Source organism: Sciurus carolinensis, chromosome 3 (assembly GCF_902686445.1).
Source record: "Sciurus carolinensis chromosome 3, mSciCar1.2, whole genome shotgun sequence".
Classification (NCBI taxonomy): Eukaryota; Metazoa; Chordata; class Mammalia; order Rodentia; family Sciuridae; genus Sciurus; species Sciurus carolinensis.
Genome location: NC_062215.1, coordinates 24,792,850 through 24,812,062, shown reverse-complemented (window position 1 = coordinate 24,812,062; position 19,213 = coordinate 24,792,850). Strand labels below are relative to the sequence as shown.

Here is a 19,213-nt window from a genome sequence, read left to right as displayed (position 1 = left end):
TTATGACGGTCATAAACTCAGATCCCAGAAAGAAAGAACCTTACCAACTTTGAGGAGTTGATTTTCACATCTTTCGAGTTGTGCCAGCCTGGCTCCAGCCCAGATCACTTGCTCTAACTGCTAACCTTGTAATGGCAGGAAACAGAAAAATAGGACGGTGGAGACTGCTTGATTCCATTGTGTGAAAAGATCGAGGAGATGGTGAGAGGCTTCCTGTCAGAACTTTAGTCTAGATTCTGAAGGAAGGCCCTATATAAAATCACAGGAGAACTCTATAAAATAGTGTTGCCTGAGGAAAGGGATAGTGCTACTTGGCTGTCTATAGAAGTAGGCTATGCATTTGAGTCCTCTCCCTCTGTAACCTAAACAGACTGTCACCAGACACTGACTTGGCCCCCTGGTGACCAAGAGCTCACACTGCAGGGGGGCCTGCAAGTAAACAGTCTTCACCTCCAGTATTTGTAAAAATGCACAACACTGGACCTACTCCTCAAAATTCTGAATATGGAGGTCATAAGTGACAGGCCCAGGAATCTGCATTTGAATGAAGCTCCTCCGATAGTCCTTTACCATGCCAGGTCTTTTCTTTTCCAAACTTCCCACATGACCAGAATTATGTGGGGACCCTTGTTCTACCTAGAATTTCCAGACCAGGCTCCTGAAAATTCTGACAAGAGGTCTGGAATATGGCCCTGGGAATTTGTCTTTTGAACAAGTATCTTGGGTATGCATTGATTTATAAATGGATCAGGATGAAGCTTGAGAAAAGGACTTCTGCATAATAAATGATGGTTGAATGAAAGAAGGAAAGGGCAGTACAGAGTCCATGTGGTGGATTAGGGGTTTTCTTGAGTGTAGTAATAACAGACCTTCCAAATAACAAGTTTAATAAGCCAATCCCAAGAAATCAAAGGCTGAATGTTTTCTCTGATAAGTGGATGCTGATCCATAGCAGGGGTTGGGTAGGGAAGAATGAAGGAATTTTGAATTGTACAGAGGGGACTGAGGGGAGGGGTGGGGTGGGTGGGAATGGGAAGGATGGTAGATTGAGACAGACATTATTATCCTATATATATGTCAGAAAAAAATTTTTTAAGTATTTATCACTGTCCAAAAAGATAATGAAAAAAATAAATAAAAGTTAAAAAAAGTTACAAATAAAAAAATAAAGTAAAATGCCAAAAACAAATAAACAAACAAAACACCAAGTTTACATACCATAGTTCAGGGAATCTTCTGTTTAATGCTGTGAGATTGACAAAGTAGAGGTTATTACCTGATCCCCAATTTGCAAATGAAGAAATCAAGGTTTGACAATGTTACATGATCTGCCCAACCTCATGCGAGTGATGAACTCTGAACAAATCACCCAGTGTTTCCTCCTCTTTATCACTGCACCTCAAACTTAGAGTCTGTCCTGACCCATTTAAGGAATGGCATCCTGAGAAAATTTTTCCATTGTTCTGCTGAAGTCACTATGATCTCATTATCCTTTTTTTGGATCCACTTTTACAGTGGTTGGTCCCTAAGCCTAGGATGCAGATCTGTATAACAGCTGAACTCTAAGGGTTAAATAACCAATTTTGTAAGATTTTGAGGATAACTAAGTCTTAGTAAAGAGGGTAACTTCAATGATGGTGGTGGTGATGATGATATTGTCCTGCTGCTGCTGAGCCTTGCATGGATTGAACCAAGACACATTTACATTTGGTGTCCTAAAAGCTTTGCACAATTATCTCAGTCCTCAAGGCATTGTTATTCCCTTTTTTCAAATGGGGAAACCAAAGCTTATAGAGGTTAAGTAATTTATCCATGGGCACACAGCTTTTTTTTTTTGGTACCAGGGATTGAACTCAGGAGTGCTTAACCACTGAGCAACACTCCCAAACCCTTTTTATTTTTTGAGACAGGGTTTTGCCGAGTTGCTTAGGAACTTGCTAAGTTGCTGAGGCTGGCCTCAAACTTCCAATCCTCCTGTCTCAGTCTCCCAAGCATGATTACACACATGCGCTACCATGCCCGGCTGCAAACAATTTCTTTTTTTTTGTTGGGGGTACCCAGTGAACTCAGGGGCACTGGGCCACTGAGCCACATCCCCAGCCCTATTTTATATTTTATTTAGAGACAGGGTCTCACTGAGTTGCTTAGGGTCTCACTTTTGCTGAGGCTGGCTTTGAACTCTCCATCCTCCTGCCTCAGCCTCCTGAGCTGCTGGGATTATAGGCATGCACCACTGTGCCCAGCTGCACACAGCTTCTTAACCACTATCACATACTATCTGCAGTCAGTCAACCTGGCTGCTCTTAAATGGTCCATATGAATGTTTGGGATAGTAAGGCTGAAGGAAAATGAATGCTGTATAGGTGAAAGGAGTTTCTAGTGATTGTGAATGTGAAACATCTAAGCACCTCCTGATCTACTCGGTAGGAATGGTGATGATGAGTTAATTGACTTTTAACATTCTGGCAGTCATTATGAAAGAAAATCTAAGAAACATCTATTTTTTTTTTTCTTCCAGAATCAGACTGGATTTCTACCATTTTTTCTTTTCCTACCTCTTACTACCAGGAAATTATTTGTCTCTTCCCACAATGTATATAATGTCTACAGAACCAACCAAAAGTTCCATTTCCTCCTATAGAAATCCTGGTGTGATAAATACTTCCCATTAGCACCACCAAGGCCAATAGCCTTGCTTTTGTATCCTCCCGGTGAGCTTCCAGTATTGTAGGACCATGACTTCCCTGGTGATTGGTGCTGCCCCAGTTGGCATACCAGTTGCCTCGGCAGTGGCTCTCCTCTGGGTTCTCACCTTCACCCAGAACACTCCCCCAAGTAGAGCAACTTGGGGGAGGTGTGTTTCAGAGGACTCATGATCTCCAGGAGTCCAAAGCCCTCGGTCCATCAACAGACCTATGCCAGTTGGTCTTCATCTCTAAAGATGAGTCAGGAGCAGGGATGAGCATGACGGATAACTCCTGAGTGGGGGAACTGGAGCAGTTGCTGCCTGTGAAAGATCAGACCTCCTCCCGCTCCAGCCGGTCCAAATACCCACCACCTTAGTGCTCCAACATCATCTTGCTACTTCCTGTTTCAACCCAGCTCATTCTTTCTGGCAAAGACAGAGGTGAGGTGAAAGTGCCCTACCCGTAGATGTTTCTTCCACTGACTTGCAGAAATTATATGCCTTCCCCTCATGTATACATGAATAAAATAAATTGTCATGTTCAATGCTAGCACAAAGAGCCTGATCCAGAGAGAGAATGGGAATGGGAGGTGGGAAGATAGTTCTTCTGATCACTTCTTACTAAGGAAAATATGTCAGGAGCTTCTGAGAAATTCTTGGGCTGGGAACCCAAAGCCCAAGACAGTCAAGCCTATTCTGGGGTACAATGGCACCTCCATCTCTGCCCAGCACAAGTCTGGCTATATTAGTTAGGATTCACTAGAGGGACAGAACCAACAAGATGTGTACATATGTGTAAATAAAATAGGGTATTTATTTATTTATTTATATATTTATTTTGTTACTAGGGATTGAACTCAGGGTCATTCACCCACTGAGCCACATCCCCCGCCCTATTTTGTATTTTATTTAGAGACAGGTTCTCACTGAGTTGCTTAGCACCTCGCTGTTGCTGTTGCTGAGCCTGGCTTTGGACTCACAATCTTCCTGCCTCATTATAATAGAGTATTTATTAGCCTCACGTACATGTTCAGAGACTGGACAGTCCTACAATGGCCCATCTGCAGGCTGGAGAGCCAGAGAAACCAGTATTTGCTCGGCCCAAGAAGTTGGAAGCCTCAGAACAAAAGGGACCAATGATGTAACCCTAGTTTGAGGCTGAAGGCCTGGAAATTCCTGGAGAATTGCTGGTGAGAATCTATGTTGGAAGACTGAAGGAGGTGGAGTCTAATGTCCACAGGTGCTGGTAGCAGCAATAGACACCCACTCAAGAACAACTGGGTTTCTCTGGGCTGGGGAGATAACTCAGTTGGTAAAGTGCTTGCCTTGTAAGCACAAGGCCATGGGTTCAATTCCCAGCACCACAAAAAAAAAAAAAAAAAAAAAAAAGAACAACTGGGTTTCTCAAGAAGAATTGAGCTTGCATCTGCTGCAGCTTCTTCTTTCTGTTTTTTGTTCCATTGGGGGCCCCAGCCTACTAGACAGTGCTGCCTACTTCAGGGTGGGTCTGCCCCCTCAATTTGCTATTCCACATGTCAGTCATCTTTGGAAACACCCTCACAGATACATGCGGAAGTCTCTTAATCCTAGGTGTTTCCTAGGCATCTCTAAATCCAATCAAGTTGACAATCCAGATTAAACATCACAAGGCCCTAGGTATAACATCTTACCTTGTATGCCAGTTCATTCTCTGCCCTTTCCAGGAGTATGATTCAAGATTTTTGCCTCATTGCTCTTTCTGAATTAGGTCCCTGGTGAGAGCTTTGCAGGGAACGTACGGGGAGGGCTAGAAGTAAGGTCTGAAGACAAGCACCTGCTTCACAGTGGTGATCCAGGTTTACCTATGGATTTCCAATGAAATGAATGTCTGGTCTTAAGGATGTCGGAGAATCTAGGATACTTGAACCCTGAACTCCTCAAGCAAAAGACCTTAATTATCCAAGGTATTTAATGCTATAAAGTTGCCATAGAGCACAGCTTAGCCTAAGCAAAAGTTGTAAGACTTGCTGAAATCCATTTCCACCTCCCAAAAGCACTACATCTCTCCTCTTTGCTCCCTCATCACTAGTTTCAGTTGTCAAGCATCCTGAACTGATGAAAAGAAACTCTATTAATAAGGTAAAATCAGAATTTTTTGTCTTTCTAAGGGACATTTTGGTGCCAGCACCTTTGCTCCTAGAGACAGGGCCAGCTTCTTGGGCAGGCAATCTGTGAAGTCACTCGGGGACTCACACATAAAAGGGCTCTGCACTTGGCTTAATGTTCTATTAAATTCTTGAAATTCTGAATAATTTATAAACAAGAAGTCCTGCATTTTAATTTTGCACTGGGCCTGCCAAATTATGGAGCAGGTCCTACCTGGAGACTCTTTAACAGCTCTGGCTAGCCAATGAGAAGGTAGAATGTCTGGCTACCTTCCCAGCCCCACCCACCTGCTGTCTGCTGACCCAAAGGGCTATGTAGAGCAACTGTCTGCTTTACTGAATGCTTATGGAAGACAAAGGAGGCCTGCAGCAGTTCCTCCTTCTGTGGAGCATACAATGGGCAGGTCCACATATAACTAGCTTCAGCTAAGAGTGCCAGTACAGGAGAAGCAAGCACCATCACACCCAGCTGATGACTGAAGTCCACTTCTTTGGAGGAGGTGGTCACAGGAAGGTATAAATGGGATTTTAAAAAGTGGATATTAAGTGTGGACTGGTATATGGACCTAAAATAAATTACAAACAACCCTCAATGTGATAAAGACCTAAGATCTAGTCCAACTTAACCAAATTAGAAAGAAAAATTGGGAGATGAAGATGGAAAGATCGTTTAGGAGACCCAGGGACCCTCTGTTTCTGTCGCTATTATTGCTCTCCTCATGATAGCTACTTGTTTGTGTGGCTATCTCTCTACTGCAATGTATCACCTTTTTACATCTTTTATTTCTTTTAACCTAGTAACTGGGATATAATAGGAATTTAGTAAATATTTGCTACATGAGTTAATATTGTGGAGGATCTAAAATGTTATTCTGGGATGTGACTACCTAATTCAGGGGGAAGTGGGAAACCACTGAAGGGTTTGGAATGGGAGAGACTTTATTTAGACTTTATTTAGTGTTAGGAAGATGAGTCTGGATAGTGGGTGGAATGCTGATTGGTAAGGAGGAGGGATCCAGGATCAGAGAGCTATTGGGAGGCTCATAAGGTGGTCTGCCCTTCAAGTGCATCTGAAAGTATGACTGACTAGAAAGAAAAGGACAAAGAAGTATCTCAATAAATCAGAAAAAGAAAAATGAAAGGACAAAGAAGCAGACGACAAAAACATCAGAGAGCTGGGACATGGCAGCTGAGTGCATGGAAAGGAAGAGGAAAAGGAAGGGCTTCAAGAATGAAGTCCCCTGAAAGAAAACAAGAACTGAGGCTGGGGCTGCAACTCAGTGGCAGAGCACTCACCTAGCACGTGTGACGCACTGGGTTTGATCCTTGGCACCACACTAAAAAAATAAAAAAATAAAAATAAAAAAAAGCATACTATCCTTCTACAACTACAAAAAAAAAAAAAGAGGAAGAAAGAAGAAAACAAGAACTTTGGGAGAAGGAACTTTTGAGGGATAGAGATCAGGGGTTATCTGTTTCATAAAGTAGTTGAACGAGTTTCAGTTCCCAGATGGATTTAAAAGAGCAACACTGATGAAAAAGTTTCCAAGTGCAAAAGTGATGTTCCTGAAGACCAAATTGTTAAAAATGTCTATTTTGGACTGGGCAGGATTTCCTGATCTCTAAACTCAGAACTAGGTGAGCAGTTCTCAAGACATGTGGTTCCCCCTAGACCAGATTAATCCATTTCAGAGAGGGGAAGTTACTGGACTTAAAAAGTTCTCTGACTGGGGGTATAAACCTGTAGTAGGAGAGGTGCTTAGCCTGAATGGGGCCCTTGGTTCAATTCACAGCACCTAAATAAATATAAATCAATCTTCCCCAGGGGTTTCTGATACATAGCTCACCCCACACCGGATAACCCCAAGTCATTTCATAGAGGCCAGGTAACTTGCTAGCCTTAAAAGGGTGATTGCAGATTCCAGTTTTCCTTCTACTCTGGCAGTGAGTATAAGTCTGGCAGATTGGCAGCTGTTCCAAATGTTCTCCCCCACCCATACTGGATGATTACATGAGCTGAATGTAATCATTCACAACCCTTGTCTTTACAGCTGGCATGTCACTTAGCTTAATTACAGCACACAGTGGTATTTCAACTTGAGGAATCTAAAAACGCAATAAAATGGGTTTTGCAAATTGTTAGGAAGGCAATGAAGACCTTGAAACTGCAATTGACTAAGCATTGCTTTCAATTATTTTGCTTTCTCCAGCCATGATTCTAAGTTATTAACTAGCAGCCTGGGAAAGCCAAACAGGCAATGTGTCATGTGGAGGGTATTTCATGTCTCCTGGACGCACACTGTGTGCTGGGGAGGGGCTGGAGGCTCCAGGAGTTGCCGCGGGGTGGGAGGGGATGAGATCGTTCTAAGCACATGTTCTTCCTATCAGGAGCCTCCAATCAGGCTCCCACCACAACTCTCCCCGTGAGAATTCTGACTGATCTGAGCTGACCTTCAGCAAGAGCCTCCCTTCCCCTTTGCTCCTATATCTACCACTGTCCCCAGAAAATATGAGAAAATAAATGTGGGAAAGCAAAGCAAGTCCTTTTAAGATCACGAATCAGTGCCTGGTTTCTCTATCTCATTTCTTTTCTTGGCTTACTTCCTGATTCCTCTTAGTGCTTGGTTCTGTACTTCTTGGGCAGCCATTTTAAAGGGGGAAAGGCTGGGGCTGGGGATGTAGCTCAGTGGTAGAACATTTGCCTAGCATGCATGTGGGTTCTGCAGTATTAGTATAACCTAATTAGTATTAGTATAACCTAATACTGCGGAAAACAAAAGACAAGATGGAGGAATTGCTCCTCCACCCTATTTACACAAGCCTAGGAGTCATTATGATAAAGAAATGGGACCTGTTCATCTGAGAAAGGGGCAGAAGCAGCAAGATGTTGGAGGAAGCAGGCAACACTGAGATATTCCTCTTGCCAGGAGCAATACCAGCCTGGAGCCAGCCTGGTGTTTTGGTTTTAGTAATCAGGACCAGAATCCTGGTAATCAGGAGCAGAATGCCAGCTGCCTCCGCAGCCATGCCAAGCGGGAGAGCAAACACCAAAATCCTGTTGGCAAAGCCAGCAAGACCAGCAAGGCCATCACAATGTGGCCAAAGCAAACAGAGACTGAGACAGCCCTGCTCTGGTGGACTCTCACTTCCCCTTGGATGTTGCCAAGAGTTAGAATGAGCCAGCTAAACTCACACGTCAGGAAATCCAGTGGCCAGGGGGATGCTCATACCCATTCTAGGGCTGGAGCCCAGGCTGGACCCCTGCCCTCCCTGCTGTGGTCTCCCTTCAGTTTGGCCCATACCAAAGAAAAGCTGATAAAGATAAACCATTTTCACATGTTATTTTATTTATTCTTCCAAGCAGTCTTGTGAGAGCAATATTATCCCCATTTCACAGAAGCAGAAAATGAGGATACAGAAACTGATCTTGGTCTTGGCTTCTGACTCGGTGTCTGCTCCATTTCTCATCCCCTCTACCCTTTCACCTCCACCCCAAACTCTCTCATGTCAATTCCCACAGTAACTTCACAGGCAGAGTTCCTCCAGTCTAAGTGGGACTTGAGTTTTTCCATTTCATAGCTGAGAATCAGAAACTTGAGGGGCAGTTGTTTTGTTTTTAAACCAGGAAACAGCTAGTTGACATCCTAATTTTGTCTACCACAACTCTAATACAAATAGAGCCCCAGTGAGAAGAATGTTTATAATTTTAAAAAGTTCTTTGGATATTTCAATAGTATGTCCCCCTGTTTATTTAAACATGAAAGATCTAAATCAACTCCTCCAGTTTTCATTTGGCTGTTTTGACAGAGCTTGAACAGGCCCCCTGTATGACCTGCAGCCCCTTGCTGTCTCTAGGGTCCAATGTGCCTGTGAAAAGTCATACTCCTTGCTACCTGGTTAGGAGCTTTTCATGGGGAGATGCACAGTAGCTATATTCACATCTAATGGAAGCACTGGACTCCTGCTAAGAGAAGAAGGGGAAGAAAAGATTGTTGGTTAGGATGTTTCTTATTTGGTCTCCATTTTTCAGCAGATTTCTTGATTATTTGAGATTCGGTTTAAAGAGAGGGAAGGACAGGAGAGAATAATCATTCACTGGATTCGGTGTCAATTAATTGGTCCCTCCTCCCTACCCAGAATTTTCATTTGCTCTGCTTCTAGAGAAGTGGCAGGAAAATGTCATTCCTCAGTAGTGGGAAAATGTAGGTGGGGAGGACATAGGGGACATGTGGGGCAGGGGATTCCCAAAAGACAGCGAGGTCTATGTGAGGTTGCCTCGGAGGTGCCTTAGAGAAGGCGTGCTCCCCGAAAGCTCAGTCTGACGATTTTCTCGGAATTGGAGATCAGGATGCACAGAGGAAAAAAGGTGGCGTACAGGCCGGGGTTGCAGTTCCAAGCGACTTGAAGGAGTACGGCTGACCCGGGACGCTGCGCCTCTGCTCTCCTTGGTAGAGAAAGATCCCGGGTGGGTAGCTACTTTCTGAGAGCTTCCGGGACAATGTGCCTTGCAGGCAGAGCCCCGGCGGCCGCCTACTGGCGCTTTCCAGCCCAAATCGTAGGGTCCGGCACCGCACGGTGGCTGCAGACAGCGCGGGGCCAACGGGCTTCCCCGGGAACTCCCGCTTTCGCCCCAGCGGGGTCGACCAGACTGGAAGAAGCGGAACAGGAGTCTCAGTAGAAGTGCCCAGGGCAGGGTCACACAACCGCTTACCAAGCGAAGCTTCCCTCTCGCACCTCTGACCACTTGTCCCCAGAATCTCACGCTGGGATGCCCAAAGTCGCAAAAGGAATAAGATGGGGATGGGCTTAGGAACCCGCGCCTCTGCTGCATACTTGGCGCCTATTATGTGCTATGCACTGGAGCTACGCGCTTGAGGAGCCTTATTATCCTCCAAATATCCATTTGCAGATGAAAAAAACTGCACCCAAGAGATGGTGTAAGCCAGAATGTATCTGAGGTAAGACCGAACACGGCAGTGATTCTTAAGACTTCCCAGGGCTTTGGCACCGGCCCCTCCCAGACCACAGTTGCTTGAAATTGACCTGAATACAATTCAGGAGAATTCGTTTCTACTATGGAGATCGGTGTAGCCATCCAGGGGAGCAGAGCTGCACTTTCCCAGCGTGCCCACCTCCATTCCTCCGCTATTCCCATTAGGACTTCCAGGGATTACTTTTCAGTGTAGGAAACTGAGTCTCAGGGAAGTCCAGGTCGTAGCTAATACAGAGGGTAGCTCCAAGGAAGGTCTTCTGAATCGCAAAGCCAGGGACATTTGAGTTTTCTGTCAGGCTACTTTTCCTCTGAAATTTCATCTGCAGAGTAAATGGAACGTTGAAAACCGGCTGTTAGGAGCTTGGCTGCCCACGCCAGGAGGCTTCACTCCAATCTACCTCTGCTCAGAGCAGTTAATCTCCTCATGTGGAGAGCTATTTGCTGGATGAGACCCCTGAGCTCTCTGCCTTCCTCCCTCCCTCCCTTCTTCTTTTCTTCTTTCCTCTCAGGGGTCTGTGAAGGAGAGTTGGTTGGGTGTCATTCTTTCCTTTAACTTCTCAGACTCTAGTCACTTGGCTAGGATTGGGCAGGGGGCAAGTGACCATGGGTTTTTCTGGGTAACAGACAGTTTGGTCTTGGCAAGGAGGCAGGCAGGATTTTTTTTTTTTTTGCCACTAAGTGCTAGGCTGTGTTGTGGTAGTCACGTCACTGCATTGATTTGATTCTGGCATCAACATTGTAGTTGTTATTATATTCATGGGGATACTATTCTCAGGGAGATAAAGAGCCTGAAACTGGCAGGATGTGGGATCAGGGAGGTCTGTGTTCAGTTTTACCCAACCTCATAGCTCCTTCTTTCTGCTTTGCTGGCCTGTGACCCAAAAATGGTTTGGAAATGGGACAGTTCCTCACACTGTCAACATTAAGAAGGAGAGCTGCAGCAACTATTCTCTTAAAGTTTAGTAATTAAGTTTCTTCTTTTTTTCCAGGGGGGTGGATTTACTGGGGATTGAACTCAGGGACACTTTACCACTGAGCCACATCCCCAGCCCTTTTATTATTTTGGGACAGGGTTTCGCTAGGTTGCTGAGGTTGGTTTTGAACTTGCAATCCTCCTGCCTTGGCCTCCTGAGCTTCTGGGATTACAGGTATGGGTTTAGGTCCCTTATTTAAAGTTCAGATTTCCACTTGTCCCGAAGGAAACTGTTCCTACCCTTAACCCTCCACATATGCCTGGTGTCCCTTCAGAGAAATATCTTTTAGGTGATTCTGAAAAAATGGTAACCTGCCCCTTTCTGCTCTCCTCATCCTTCCAATTTACCCATCATTTCCATAGTAGGGTTTCCAGAGACAACGTCCCTTGGGATGTTCCTTCCTCAGCCTCAAGTGGGCAGCAAGGCAGCCTAATGGAAGGCCACTGTTGGTTTCCAGGGGGATAGGGTGGGGGGATTGGATTTCGGAATATCTCCTCCTTCCAGAATCCCTCCTTTATTCCCTCCTTCTCTTTGTCACCCCCTGGACTTTCTCGTCCCACCAGTTTCCAAAGTGCAGAGGATGTTTACCCTGCGGAGGGAGGCCGGGATGGCGCTGAGGTCAGAAGCCTGATTCACTGCCCCGAGACACCCGAGCCCGGCCCCCACCCAGAGGCCCAAGCTCTGCGGAGGGTGGAGACCGAGGCTTGGAATCCCTTCCGTGCCCGGCCAAGAATCGCCCCCGCCTTCCAGGCATCCCTATTGCGACTGGGCTTTTTCTCCCAAAGGTTCCCCTCCAGACCCGGAAGCGCTAAACCCTAGTACTTCTCCGAGGGGACCCTGGGAGCTCGCCCCCCCAAACCCCGCCCCCATCACTGCCATAAGCTACCCAGGATTGAGGTTTAGGGCAGGGGAGGGAGAAGGTGGTTTGCATAATAAGGCTTTTTGGAACCCATCTGGGGCATTCCCTGACCACCCCTCCCCCCGAAAGCCCCTTTTACCCCAAACCGCGAGAATGACTTCCCTTCACTCTTGGGGAGGAAGAAACAGGAGACAGAGAAAACCAAGATACATACTGTGTCCCACCAGCTGGGAGTTGAGGGCTCAAGGGGCTTGGAAATGAGGATGGAAGAAAGGGAGGTTCAGTCTCCCCCTCTTTCCATCCTTGTTCTGTAGCGAGAGTCCCTCTACCTTCAGAATCACGAAAGGATTAATAATTCAACAGCCACCCCCTTCCCTTTCCTTCCACCTGGAGGCTCTGGGAAGGTACATCTCGGGGGCCCGGATGCTCCGAGGTCCCAGGTGGAGTCAGTTGAGCGGATGGGGCAGCCCCTCCTTGCCTGCACCGCCCCAACCCTGGCCTGCGTCTGCTTCAGCCCGTCGGCTCGGCCCCGCTCTGACCCCAGCGCGCTGATAAGCCCCCAGACGACCAAACATCGTTAACTTCTTTGCCTTTCTAGACTTCTCCCTACTTGTCCCTTTCGCGACCCCTGGGCCAGGGGGTCGCCCAGGGTGTCTCTGTACTTTCCTAGGCCGCTGGACTCCAGTACACCACAGTTCTCTACTTTGCCACGTATAACTCTCTACCTCTGCCCCCCTGCTCTCCCTTTTACCCCCGCCTTCGTTTTCTGCCCCCAGAACCAAATTTCTGTGTCACCCAATGGCTCTAAAATAGGGCCCCCTCACCATCTACTGCACCACAACCCACCTTGCCCATGTGGACACTGCCTCAGAGGAGCTTCAGGAAACAGTAAAAACTAAGAGAAAGGGGAAATTGATGTCAGAGAATGTCAACAGAGGTTTCAGAAACTGAAGCTTAAAATCCCTCTCAATCCAACTCTGAATATGGGGCTGGGGTAGGGAAAGAATTGAACTGCCCACTCAGACTGAAAAGCCAAACGATGCTCTCAACTCATTTCCCTTTGTTTCTTTAGATTTTGTTCGCAATCAAATGAGGACCAGACTGATGAGAAACAGTGTCTACACTGAAACAACTGTTGCTGAGAAACACCAGGATAGTCATCGTTTTTCCTTGGCATCATGAAGTGTGGACTGCCTGTGTAGGTTAAGGTCCCAGGTTCTAAGACCATCTGTCCAGCATGGAGGGAGCTGCCGTTAGAAATCTGGTCTTTCACTGCAGCAGATTGCTTCAGGGGTCCCCACTCTGTCACCCCTGCAACACTGGTTCTACTCTCAAGAAGATTCTTCCTCAGCTCTTCCTCCCCTGGCCCCACACTTGAGGAGTGGGGGAAGGGAAGGATCATGGAGAGATCCCCTGGAAGACAGACTCTGCCCAGAGTCAGGGAAGGGGCATGGGGAAGTGGCATACCCAAGGGCAGTGGCACCCACATGGGAGAGAAAAATGGTCCCCAGAGTGGACCTTCAGACCTTCTCCTTCCTGGAAGAACCACTTTCCTTTCTAGACAAGAGTAGCTGCCATTAGCCCAAGCATGCAGTTTATATGAATTCAAACAATTGTTTGGATAGATTGGAACATTTTCTCACTTGAAATGACTTGATAACAGGACCAAAAAAATTAAATGTCATTGGTCAGGAATTAGTCCTTCAAGCCATTTCTGGCAGAGGTCTTTTGATAATAATAATGATGATTACCTGAATGATTTTAAACAAAAACTTTAGAATTTGATTTACTGAACCCATATTTCACTTCCAACAATTCAAAGGGGTAAAATTTAACAAAATCTTGGGGAGAGAACAAGTGGGTTTCAAACTTCAAGCACTGTGTGGAGGTATTTGATACAGAGTGTTAGCAAGTTGCTCTACCTGCTCAGAAAATGTTAGCGACTTCTTCTCTTCACCTGGGGAAACCCTCTCCGAATCAGGGAACACTGCAAGACTGGAATGTTCCCTTAACCTGTCCTCTAAAGATCTGCCTTCGTGGACGCGCGCGTGTGGTGTGTGTGTGTGTGTGTGTGTGTGTGTGTGTGTGTGTGTGTGTGTTCTCCTCTCTTGTGTGGGTTAGGCAGGATAAACGACACAAAGCATTTTGTCTTCCAAAGAATTTCTGAAAGTGGCGGGAATGAAGGGCGGAGTCTTAAACCCCAGCGAAGTTCTGGAATAACTCCTTGTCAGCGGAAAATCCGGTGCCTTTGAAAAAGGCTGAATTTGAGACGAACCCTGGGAATACGGATCTCTCTCCTAGAATTCTGGAGGCGGTTGGCTGGACGGATGCAGGGGTCCCAGAAGCTGGCGGAGCCTCTGGGACCTCTGGGATGGCATCCCTTCGACCTTTCGCTTTCCTACCTCCCAGGCAACAACGGCCCCTCGGATCTCCCAGACCCAGTGCCGTCTTCCCTGTCTCACTCCGGTCCTTTGAGAAATACGAAATAAGTTGGTGACGATCTCTAGGTCTTAGTCCCAGGAGTTACAAGGGTGGATTGGCTGCTTTCAGTTCACTGGTAACTAGAGGCCAAGGCGAGAGACCCCTCCTCCTTACCTTGGTGGAAGTGGATCCTGGAAAAGTCCCTCTGCCAGGTTTCTGAGGGGCCATGTCTTAGACCTTACCTTCATTTCTTTCCAGCGGTTTATCCTGAGAATTTAGGGACCTGCAGAGGGAAGTTTGCCCTGGGATGAGGAGGTTTAGAGTACAGGCGCTGAGGGTGGATGAGGGAACTAAAGACTCGAATCTCTAGCGCTGCAAGCCTTTTCCATTCACAGTTGAACGTGGGACTTTTCTGTGTCTTCTAATTTAAAGACAGAGAACATGAAAATTGTTAACGACAAATCTCTCCCCATTTCCCAATAAGCCAGATTCCACCGGGAGAAAAAAAATCCAAGTGGGCAATTGTCTGCCGAAATCATTTCCTTTCATTCTGTCCTTAACCTCTCTGGAACAATTGTCCAAAAAACTCCAATACATATAACAGGGAGAAATTTTACATCTATAAAAAGTGCAACCTTTAGTGTCCAAACCAAACCACAATTTCACATTTGAGCAAAATATCATAAAAACAAATTAGTAACAATTTGAAGGTAAAAAATAGAAAATAGGAGGACACAAACAGTTCTCCGAAAAAGGATATACAACCTGCCCCACGCACACAATGGGGTTTGAATCCAGGGCCTCACACAGCAAGGCAAGCATTCTAACCACTGGGCTACACCCCCAGCCCACAAATTTCTTTTAACACTATGAAAATACTATATGCTCAATGAAAATTAGAAATGCACGAATCTTAGCTGGCATTGGTGGACATGCCTGTAAACCTAGCTACCAGGAAGCTGAGGCAGAAGGATTGAAAGTTTGAAGCCAGCCTGGGCAGCTGAGTGAGACCAAGTCTCAATTTGTTTTTTAAAGGGCTAAGGATGTAGCTCAGTGGGAGAGTGCTTGGCTAATCTGCAGGAGACCCTGGGCTCAATCCCCAGAACTGCCAAAAAAAAAAAAAACAAACAAAAACAAAAAACAAACAAAAAAACCAAAACAGACAAAAAAACTCCACAAGTCTTTTGATATTCCTTATTTAATAAGAATATATCATACAGACATGAACATATACACAGAATAGTGTATACACTGTGCACCAGCAGAAAGAAGAGGAAAGGAAAATTGGAAACAATTTAAGTATCTCTCAATAATCATCTAATTAAATATTGGTACATCTATACAATAAAATGGTGCCATTAAAAAAGAATTAAATTTTAAGTATACTAAGTTTTAAAGTAAAATTTCCGAGGTAGAAGGATTGCAAATTCAAGGCCAGCAACTTAGTGAGGCCTGAAGCAACTGGGGGTATAACTCTGGCAAAGTGCCTCTGGGTTCAGCCTCCAGTAATAATAATAGAAGTCAAGCCGGTTGTGGTGGTGCTCTCCAGTAATCCCAGCAACTCTGGAGGCTGGGGCAGGAGGATCACAAATTGGAGTGGGAGGCCAACCTGGGAAATTTAGAGACCTTGTCTCAAAATAAATAAGAATAAGAATGGCTAGGAATGCATCTCAGTGGTCAAGTTCCCTGCGTTCAATCCTCAGCATTGTGGGAGTGAGGGGGTGGGGCAGAAAAGTAAAAACGTAAAGCTTTTATATGGTATGCTGCCATTCATGTTAAAATGCTACGTTTACACATACCTGTGTGGAACCTTAATTCCTTCTGGAAGGGGAACTGAGAGAAGAGCTAGGAGAAAGATATACTCCCCTCCCCCAGTACAGGGGATTGAACCCAGTGCTGCTCTACCACTGAACTATGTCCCCAGCCCTTTTTATTTTTGATTTTGAAACAGGGTCTTACTAAATCGCTGAGGCTAGCCTGGAACTTGTGCTTCTCCCACCGTAGCCTCCTGAGTTGCCGGGATTACAGGCAGGTGCCACCTTGTCTAGTTTACTTTCCTTTTTAATGCATGAACCATGGTAATTTTTGAAAAATTTTCTTTAGCACGCATTTGTTGCTTGTTTTTAAAAGATAAACTAAAATCAAGAAATTACCATTTTACTAGCATTTATTTTTTAGTATGTAAGTAAAAATGTGAACACCTTATAAAATATAGAAAAATTAAAATTAATTCCATTTCTGCTTATAAAGTTCTGATCTACACAGTCTTTATAACAATGAAAATGTAGACTTTTGTCATCGAATTAGAACTAACAAAAATCGGGCTGCCTACTTGATAATTTGTTTTTTAAAAAAAATGAAAGCAAAACTTTTCTGAGACAAGTTTGCAGAGCTTAATAAGAAGAATGTCTAAACTGGTAGTCTGGGTAAAATGGTTTTATTTGCGGGCAGGGGATAGATACTAATTCCCTTTTACCTCCCAGGCCAGATCTGTACAGCTCAGACCTCTAACTGAAGAGTGAAGGAGGGAAAATATTTGCACTATTAAGGTTAAAAAAAAAAAAAAAAGACAAATTCTAACAGTTTGTTTTCAAGTTTAAATCTTTTTGCTGTGTCTGGGCTTCCCTAGTACGCCAGGTCATCTTGGCAGTGTAGACCTTCAGGGGACCCAGGAGTCCACTCAAGGAGATACCATTTTGAGTAGAGGGCAACTTGGTGCGGGAGTCAACCGAGGGAATCTGGGGCTCCAGGGATTGGACGTCTGGCAATAGAAGCGAACCTGGGAATGAAGAATGGGGGAATGTGGAGCTCACCATCTATACCCCTGATGGGAAGAAATCCTTCTTGAGGGCGATTCTCTGCGATTCCCTCCCGTCCTGGCTAGAAAAGAGTACAGGAACCAAGCAGCCTGAGAGAGGAAACCTGGAGCCCCTTGCTCTCTCCACCCGTCTGGATCACTGGGGGCCCGGCTTCGGGTCATTTCAGCGGGTTGGACTGGCTCCCATGCATTATTCAAAAGACAGCAGGCGGCACAAAGGGCTGCTATCCGAGAATTTGGAGAGGAAGCCAGCCGGCCGGCGGGAGATTCTCAAGCTCTTTGCCCTAGCTGGGGGTCCGGAAAAATGTTGGGTGAGAGTAGGGATGCGGCTGGGGCATCTATGGGTCCAGCTTGGAGAAGGCGACTCTTAGAGTTTGTTCTGCCTGGAGCCACCAGAAACCATTCCACCCCGTGCAGGAGAAACATGGGTCTGGGATCTAATCCTCTCCCCACATTTGCCCAAATCCTCCCCTTTCCTGCCGAGGCAATTGCTTCAGCTATCTCCTGAGTCTCCCTCACTAAAAATAAAGGCAAACTGAAGCATAGCAAGATTAAAAAAGATATGCCAAAATCCATAAGGAAAGGAATGTTGGGGATGGTTTTGTGGTCACCAGGATTCCTAGCAACCCTGAAGGATGAATGCTGGGAAGGGGAACAGATAGGTAATGATGTACTACACTGGGGAGTGGGCATCAGGGACAGGGTGTCTGCATTATGAACAGGGGATACCACCCTCTCAGAGTCAGGAGGAGCCCTGAGAAGGGAGACCGACTTGAGACAGCCTGCCAACCTCCCTGGTTCCTGATGCTCCTTCAGAAGCAGCCCCACCGAAACTAAAATTATCAGGAATTATTGACTGGCTGAATTCACTCCCAAACCAGCAGCTTCCTCTCTTTGCTTCTTTCTCCTTTGCAATGATAGCCCTTCCTACACTCCCTTTTTGCAGATTCTGCTCCCCCTTATCATCCCCTCCAAAGAAACTGCTAAATGAAGGAAAATCAGAGTCAGCTCCAGCCAGAACTCTTGGAATCTTGCTCCTCTCTTTACCCTACTCTCTGACCCCATTTGACTGATGTGGCTAAATGGAAGTGATGGAGGCAGCTTGGAATCTGAGTATTTGCCCAACTCCTCCAGGTTTTTTTGGTCCTCAATGAGCCCGTGGCTCTGTTGGAGAAAGAGAAGACCAAGAATAAGACTAATAATAAAAACAAACATAAGAACTTTTTAGCTTTTTAGGACTTTAAAATTGTGGGTGAGGGGCAGAATACTTGCCTAGCATGTGTGAAGCCCAGAGTTCCATCCCCAGGGGGACTCACCAGCCCCTCTTCTAGGCTTAGCTCGAGGAGGTGATAAGATTAGAGTTGATAAACCTTCACAATTACTCTAGGTTGTTTTGATTATAAGCAATAAACCAAAATAACTTTCCCTTGAAAACCCAAGGAGAGATAAAAGCAAGAGAATCCCCCCTGCCTTCACAGGAGGGTTTATACTTGGAAGAGAAAAGAGTTGAGTGGGAATCTATCCTAGATAAGGGTATGGGTCCCTGACCAGCTCCGACTGGAGCTAACAACGTAGGAAAGGTTAAAATCTCAGTCAATCAACTGTTCTTAAGTTGAAAAAAAGCCAAACAAAGGTTTTGGCTGATTTCTTCAGGAACTGGCCAGCTGACTGGTTATTTTGGGTGCTGAGCTGAGTGTCTTTATATCTGCTTCAAAATGAGTTCTGGACCATCCCACTCCCCTACTGCCCTGCTGTCCAGCTTCTTGAGACTTCCACTCTGCCACTCTTAGTTCCTGGGGATTAGTCCTAGGACCTTGCAATGCTAAGCAAGTGCTCTACCACTAAGCTGCTGCATCCCCAGACCTTTTTATTTTAAGACAGGATCTCTTAAAGTTGCCCAGGTTGGCTTTCCCTTGAACTTTCCATCCTCCTGCTTCAGCCTCCCTCCCAAGTAACTGGGATTATAGGTAGTACACCACCACACTTGGCAAATTTCATATAATCTTTTTAACTCCAAATTTTCTGTCACTCTTCTCTGCATGCTCTCTTTGGTTCCTCTCTCTGTATATCACAGACAACATCCATTTCTCTAGGGAACTCTCTCTGGATTCAGTACCTCAGGTCTGGTGAAGGGATTAACTGATTACTGGTTAATCGACTCATTCAAAGCCTGGGTCAGATCATCTGCAGGTGGGGACACAGCAGCTGTGTGGTATTCCATCAGAGTGTCCAGTGTTTATTGCCACTGTTGCTTGCAGAGCAGACAAATTAGTCTTCCTGGGGAAGGAGACCCTCCATCATCTGCATTTGCAACATTG

General features: G+C 45.6%; 1 protein-coding gene across 3 annotated transcripts in view; it reads left to right on the top strand.

Moving 5' to 3' along the window:
- The window catches only part of Ttll6 (tubulin tyrosine ligase like 6), a 36,640-nt gene extending 33,452 nt beyond the window's left edge, over positions 1-3,188 (top strand). For all 3 annotated transcript variants that reach the window (XM_047545613.1, XM_047545614.1, XM_047545615.1), the window contains one exon: positions 2,519-3,188. The gene's annotated coding sequence lies outside the window, so the exon portion shown is untranslated. The remainder of the gene's footprint in view (positions 1-2,518) is intronic.
- The last annotated feature ends 16,025 nt before the right edge of the window (positions 3,189-19,213 follow it).